The sequence below is a fragment of the Meles meles genome, chromosome 20 (assembly GCF_922984935.1).
Source record: "Meles meles chromosome 20, mMelMel3.1 paternal haplotype, whole genome shotgun sequence".
Lineage (NCBI taxonomy): Eukaryota > Metazoa > Chordata > Mammalia > Carnivora > Mustelidae > Meles > Meles meles.
Window position 1 is genome coordinate 22,983,272 of NC_060085.1, and position 7,182 is coordinate 22,990,453.

At 56.1% G+C, this 7,182-nt stretch overlaps 1 protein-coding gene across 3 annotated transcripts in view; it reads right to left on the reverse strand.

Moving 5' to 3' along the window:
* The window catches only part of CHDH (choline dehydrogenase), a 36,868-nt gene that overhangs the window by 27,796 nt on the left and 1,890 nt on the right, over nt 1–7,182 (reverse strand). For 2 of the 3 annotated variants that reach the window (XM_045990281.1, XM_045990284.1), the window contains exon 2: nt 1,312–1,416. The exons of the other annotated variant lie outside the window; for it this stretch is intronic. The gene's annotated coding sequence lies outside the window, so the exon portion shown is untranslated. The remainder of the gene's footprint in view (nt 1–1,311; nt 1,417–7,182) is intronic. 3 annotated transcript variants of the gene reach the window in all.

Consider the following 7,182-nt stretch of genomic DNA (forward strand, 5'->3'; position numbering starts at 1 on the left):
TTCTCCGTCAGCACCTGCTGCTTCTTGTACTTCTATGATCTTCCCTTCTGCCTCGTGAACCCACCTCAGTGAGCTTCAGACTGTCCTCCTGCAGCCTGCCCGCCCAGCTCAGCCTTCACAGGACGGAAGAGAGTGTGGGCCTTGCTCTGGCTTAGGCTTTGGCTTAAGGGAAAGTGGTGGCTGTTTTGATCTCCTCTCCAGACCCCTCAGACCTTCTCCATCGCAGCAATAAGGCTGTGTTGCTTTCTTAGCATTCACAAGTTCACCGAAGGAGCACTTTTAATGTTATTTTTTTTAAGATTTTATTTATTTATTTGACAGACAGAGATCACAAGTAGGCAGAGAAGCAGGCAGAGAGAGAGAGAGAGAGAGGAGGAAGCAGGCTCCCTGCTGAGCAGAGAGCCCGATGCGGGGCTTGATCCCAGGACCCTGAGACCATGACCTGAGCCGAAGGCAGAGGCTTTAACTCACTGAGCCACCCGGGCGCCCCGAAAGAGCACTTTTAATCTCCCTCAAGGACTTCCTCTGCGCTCACAGCATGGCTGGCAGTTTAGCTCAAGAGGCCTAGCTTCCGAGCCGTCTCAGCTTGCAGTAGGCCTTCCTCACTGAGCTCCATCCTTCCTGGCTTTTGATTTAAACTGTGGAGAGATGTGGATCTCTTCCTTTCAGAGGCCACTGGGGGGTTATTAATTGGCCTGAGTTCCCTGGTGTTTTGTCTCAGGGAACGGGAAGAGCCAAGGAGAGGGCAAGAGAAGGGGAACGGCAGGCTGCTGGGGTGGTCAGGCCGCGCCACGTTCACGGCCGGAATCACGGCCTCACACAGCGCGGCTCGCGGCAGTCCGAGATGAAGACAACAGCACGTCGGTGAGCCCAGGTCACAGATCGCCGTAAGGGACACGGAAGTTGGAAATCCTGCAGGAATTAGCAAACGGTGACACAGAGACACGCGGCGAGCAGATGCTGTTGGGAAAAGGGCGTCAAAAGACATCGCCTGCCGCGGGGTTGCCGCAAACTTCCATTTGTGAGAACCGGATCTGCGAAGCACCATAATTAGAGCAAAGACCGTACTGTTTGGCGGGTACAGAACCTCTGTTTGAGGTGCTGGCACATTCTGGGAATGGACAGCAGTGATGGTTGCACAGCATTAATGTAGTTAATGTCACTGAACTATACACTTAACAAATGCTAAAACCGGTCATTTTTGTGTTACATATATTTTGTCATAATAAAAAAAAAAGGAACTGCAAAAAACTCTCCCATATCACATACAGCACAATTCTGGGTTTCTGGGTATTGCTGAGGGACGCAAACCTGTGACTGAGGAAAGTATAAAGAAGTCCAGGATCCTGCCCCAGGTGTCCTCCCTTGCACCTGCCTCGCTCTGTGTCTTGATCCAGGAGACAGCTCCACCGAAGGCTGGAAATACGTGAGAACAGAGGTCGATAGGATTAGGAAGCAACATGGCGCCTTTGCCAGGAGGCACCAAGCCTGCTGTGGAGAAGTAAAGACAGGGCCCTTATTCATGGGGCGACAGCAGGTCACTTACTCTCCTGGACCTCCGTCACTCCAAACCCCATCACCTACCACAGCTCTGCCTTCAACACCCCTTCCATGTGCTCCCCCACGGAGGAACCTTTCACTGCTCTCAAAGGTCTGGGTCTGACCTTCAACTCAGCACGCATCTCTCCAGCCTCTGGGCAGAGGTAGACTAAACTGGGATCTATCTGGCCCCCACCTCTGTTGAAATTGGGAGGTCCCTTGGGCACCTCTGCTCCCACCCCCGCCTCCTCCAAGAATCCCTGGCCCAGACTCTGCTGAATAATGGGGACAGGAAAGTGCAAGGCACTCTCACTTCCCCTTCTCAGGACGCACGTGGTCCAGCTCTCTACCCCATGGTCAGGGATGGGGTGAGCTGGGCTTTCCTCTCCTCTCCCGGGCAGACAGCCTTGGTGCTCGGGCCCCAGGCCGCTCCTACCCCAGAGCAACATGTCCCTGTTCCTGAGACCCGTCTGAAGGGGCCGGCTCCCTCCCCTCGGAAGGCAGGTCCGGGCTGGGGGCGCAGAGGAGACACAGCTTCCGGCTCACGGTGTCGGAAAGTGACAGGTCCCCAACACACTCACTGTGTGCAAGGGAACGAGGGGGTGGTGGGAATGCGTTGCAGAGGGAGGGCTCACTACCCAAAGGGAACTCCTTGGAGACAGGGACCTCCTCATCCCTAGTGCAGTGCGCTTGGGCTTCCAGACCAGGTGGATGGACAGACGGACCCACAAGGGGCTGCATTCACAGGGAAGCAGCCCTTCCCACTTTGCTACCCGGGTGGGGAAGGAGAATGAGGGGTGGGATGGAGGTAAGGAACCAGAGAAAGCCAGGATAGCACATGTGTCCATTTGAGGGGGAGAGAGAGAGTGTGTGTGTGCGCGCGTGCGCGCGCTCGCTGGGGGGTGGGTGTGGAGTCCTACCACAGATCATTGGCATCTAAGGCTTCCTTCAGAGTCTGGGGGCCTATACCCCTGACCCGCCCTGTTTCCCGGGATCAACCCAGGCTCTGTTTAGGGCCCCGCCTGTCCACTCCTGGCCTCCGAGCAGGAGAGGAAAGGGCAAGAGGAGACTTCCATCTGTAATGCCTCCCAGTCCAGGGGAGAAGACCCTGGGACACAGGGCGGTCGCACCGAGCCAGCTCCTCCATTGGGCCCGTCAGCCTGGGGCTGGCCACCGGGTCCCTGTGGCACTTCTGCCGGCGAAGCGAGGCCCTGATCGCTTCAGGCCGCCAGCCCCAGTCCGGGACGGCCACAGCAGACGGGCCGAGCGCAGAGATGACACTCAGTGAGGGGGGCAGCGAATGCAGGAGCCAGCCCCCCGTGAAGTCTCGCTAGAGGCCTTCGTCACCGTCGTACTTGGTGCCAACTAACAACTCTCATTTCAAGTTCTAAAACCAGCCGGTGGCTGTGTGTGTTGAGTAACTTGCCAAATTTCACCGTCAGAATTTCTTGTAGAACGACAAATTTCCATGTAATATTGAGTTCGTGACCAACTGTCCAGCATGTTTGATAATTCTGGTGGCATCAAACTGCCACAGAAGTGTGCCCAGAGTAAAATGTTTACCTGGCACCTCAGGAGTGTCCACACTGGGGACACTGTCTGTCTCCAAAGTCACACGGCTGGAGAACCGACTGAACTTTCTGAAACAACACTTCCTGACATGCACACGTGTGTGTGTGTGTGTGTGTGTGTGTGTGTGTCCATTCCAGCCTCCGGCCTGTGCAGCGTACTGGGCTAGGACCAGGCTCTTTGGGCCATCGAAGTTCTGGTTTTCGTTAGTAACCCAGGAAGAGATGACCCCTCTGGGGAGGGAGCAAGCAGTCCCAGGCTACTCCCGCCTTCGAGAAGCTCCACTGGGGCAAGGCCAATGACAGCAAATCTGCTTTGGGCACAGGTACGGAGTGTGCAAACCTTTCCGGAAGGGAATGGACACATCTGGGCTTTAAAGGGCCGCCCTTTGTCTCCACGATCTCACTTCTTGGAATTTAACCAGAAGAGAACTCTTCACGACTACGAAAAGCAAGCAGAAGAGGTCCGACCCGAGTGGTTTCCGCCGGCAAGCAATGATAAAAACCTAACTGTCAGGGCGCCTGGGTGGCTCAGTAGGTTAAAGCCTCTGCCTTCGGCTCAGGTCATGATCTCAGGGTCCTGGGATCGAGCCCCACATCGGGCTCTCTGCTCACCAGGGAGCCTGCTTCCTCCTCTCTGCCTGCCTCTCTGCCTACTTGTGATCTTTGTCTGTCAAATAAATAAATAAATAAAATCCTAAAACAAAAACAAAACCTAACCGCCTACCAAGACGGGATGGCGGAGTGAAAGAACGGGCCCAGCCACATGAAAGGACCTGTTAAGCTTTTAAACAGTGACTGTGTAGACACAGCCTGAGCAGACCCAAGCATGAAGCTCGGCTCCTAGTGACTGTGGAGGCCCTTAGTGCCCCAAGGGAGGCACTGTCCCTGGAGGTACTTCACACCTGGCTCTGTGCCCTCAGATGCCAGGACGGTGACAGCAGCCACCCCACATCTGGGGGGGTCCCCCATGTGATCGGAGAGACACCACACCTACGAAATCCCCTTGCCTAAAAACTCAAACCTGAATCTGCTCACATTTCTGGATCCACCCACCAATTCAGAAGAAAGTCAGAGGAGCACCGAAAAGGCCACCTAGAAACCCGGTCAGGGGAGGGCCATACATCTCTTCAAGAGCAGATTCCAGTGAAAAATAAATGAGACGGGGAGAGGAGCAAAGAAATCTCAAGACTAACGCGTCATCTTACTTAGATCCTGGGAACGTGAACACCGGCTGGATTTTTGAGGAGGGTAAGAAAATCCCTGCTTGTCAGATGGGACACTGGCCCGGTGTCCCACTGACACGGTTATGGCGTCTGAAACCCACCTCCCACCCAGATATGACCGGATGCAGGGGAGCCGGCCCACACGCTGTCGCCGATGGTCTGGGGAAGATAAGCACAGAATCGGAAGTCAGAGTTGAGAAACCTATGGCAATTTCACACAGTGACTTTGTCTGTGGGGTCCCCTCATATGATGAAAAGGAAAGGAACTGCTGGCCAAGGTCCTTGGGTTCCAGCCCCAAAGCGGTCACCGCTTGAAGTGGCTTATTTAGCCCCTCTGGATCTCAGTTTTCCCATCTATAAAATGGGAACAGAGCCACGTCTTTCTCAGGTTTGCTGGGAGAGGGAAAGGAAGTAAGAGCCAAAAAACATCCTTCAAAAAAATGAAAAGTGCCAAACCAAAGCCCACGGCAACGTTGTCACATCCCCAGTGTGGCCAGGGTCCTGTCCTCGCCCTACTCCCCACATAGCCCCACTCGCCCTGCTTCCTCCTCCGTCAGGTGCCACCAGGGCCAATAATAATACCACTGATAAGAGATTAATTAAGAGATCATCAACCCTGCTCTGTGCACCCGGAGTCTCCAGTAAACCTCCCGAGAGCACCCCATGGATGGATGGGGCTTGGGGAGAACAGCGGTCCCTGCCCCCGTGTCCCAACCTGCTTCAGGCTACAGTGTGACAACACGGGCCAACACCGTGCAGGTGCACACGGGCCAGGACCTCACGAGCCTTCCTCCCGGGACAGGCCCGAATCCTAGTGCACTGTTCTGGGCCTGCCCCTCCTCATAGCAGCAGAGCAGGTCATCTCTGCTGTGTGGCCCTGTGGGGAACAGTGGGGTGAGGCCTTCCGTGTGGCTTCCCGTTGGCTCAAAGCAGCCTTTGACCCTGCAAAGCTCAACCAGCCGGAGAAGAGGGGCCGGAGGGCTACTGAGGGCAGGGGTGCGCCCTACGGCCACATGTCCCAGCTCAGGTGGGCCGCCGAGGCCCTGGGAAGCTGCCAGAAACTGCTTGCTCTTCACAAGACAATGAGTCCACTGTTGACCAGCTGGGACCTTGATTAATATTTGCAAAAGGAGCACAGTGGAAAATTCCATCTGGGCGGAGGCGGGCCACGGGGCATGTCAACAACCTCAACGGCCTTGTTCTCGCAGGGATGGATGAGCCTAAGAAAACAAAGGCCTGACAGAGGTGACGGGACCTGAGGCTGTCCGGGCCCTTGGGTCCAGAGGAATTCCCTTACTTGGGTCCCTTGTCCTGCCTTCCCTGACCCCAAATTTACTCAGCATCTTGAAACCCTTCAACTTTCTTCCTATCTCCTCAGAGTCTCCAACAGCCCTGCCGAGCCAGGGGAGGAGATGTGTCCGCCCCAGGTCACAGACAGGGAAACTGGGGCTCCATGGGCAGCAGCTGGTGCGCAGCACAGCCAGACAAGCCCTGGTGTCCCAGCCACCAGCGGCGTCCCAGAGCCTGTCCCGGAGAGTCTGGGGTCAGGAGCCCCGGGCTCTAGCGGCAGTCTCGTGGGCTCCGGAAGGGGCCCTGCTCATCAGTCCACCAGAGGAGGAGGAAGAGGAGAAAGAGGAAGAAGCCCAGAGCGGCTCTCCTGGGTAGGCAGGTTCGTAAGCACCACCTGGGGGGAAGGGATGCATCCACGGGGCCTCCTAAATCCCCTGCACTGCGGCCCTTTGACAAACCCAAAACAGGCAGAATTCCTGGCTGAAGGGCATGGGCCCGAGGACCTCCAAGATTCCTTCCCTCCCAGGCTCTGCTCACCTCTTCCAGAGGACGGCACTTCACTCTCCCCTCCGCCCCGTGGTACAGAAAAGGAAACTGAGGCTCTGGGAAGAGCAGTGACTTGCCACAGGTCACAGAGAGAGAGGGGACATGGAGACCACTGGGGATTCAGTGGCCCTGCCTCCGGTTTATAAAACACCCGCGTGGGGCGCCTGGGTGGCTCAGTCGTTAAGCGTCTGCCTTCTTCTGCTCAGGTCAGGATCCCAAGGTTCTGGGATCGAGCTCTGCCTCAGGCTCCTTGCTCAGCCGGAAGCCTGCTTCTCCCTCTCCCACTTCCCCTGCTTGTGTTCCCTCTCTTGCTGTTTCTCTCTGTCAAATAAATAAAAATAAAATAAAATAAAGCCACCACGTTATTGCTCTTATGTAGCCAAACAAATGGTGTCCCTTTCAGCAGGGCCCTCAAAGGCTGCATGCTTGATCCACAAGGACCTCTCACAGGGGACACTTTTTGGAATGACCTTCCAAGCCAGTGTGGAGCCCCAGCCCCCGCCCAAGAAAACAGGCAGCCATAGCTTGCTTGCCCACAGGGAACACCAGCTGTGGCTGTGGGGCCTTCCTCTCCACGCCTCACCCCGCAGTCCTGTGTGCAGAGCCGGCAGTGGGCATCCGCACCATCCGGGAGCCCCAGAGGGTCAAGGTGGTGTCGGCCCCGTGCCCCCAGACCTCCTCCCCCAGGGACCCTCCTTCCAACCCTGCCACCCCGTGCTCAGTGACCTCCACACCAAACTCACCTCCCCCCTTCAGTCACCAGCTCCTTCCCCTGTACAAGGAACCCCCACCTCTTCTTTTCTTAAAACCACTCCTACCCCACTCCCATCTCTGAACCCACTTTCTCCCCTTCTTGCCAAAGCCACCCCTGATGGCCAGTGATATAAGTGATGTAAGTCAGGCCAACCCTGACCATTTGATCCAGGGGGACTGCTCCCTCTCCCCTGGATTTTCTCCCTCCATATACGTCTGACTCATAAACCCTACCTCCTGGTTTCATCTCAGTAACCCTG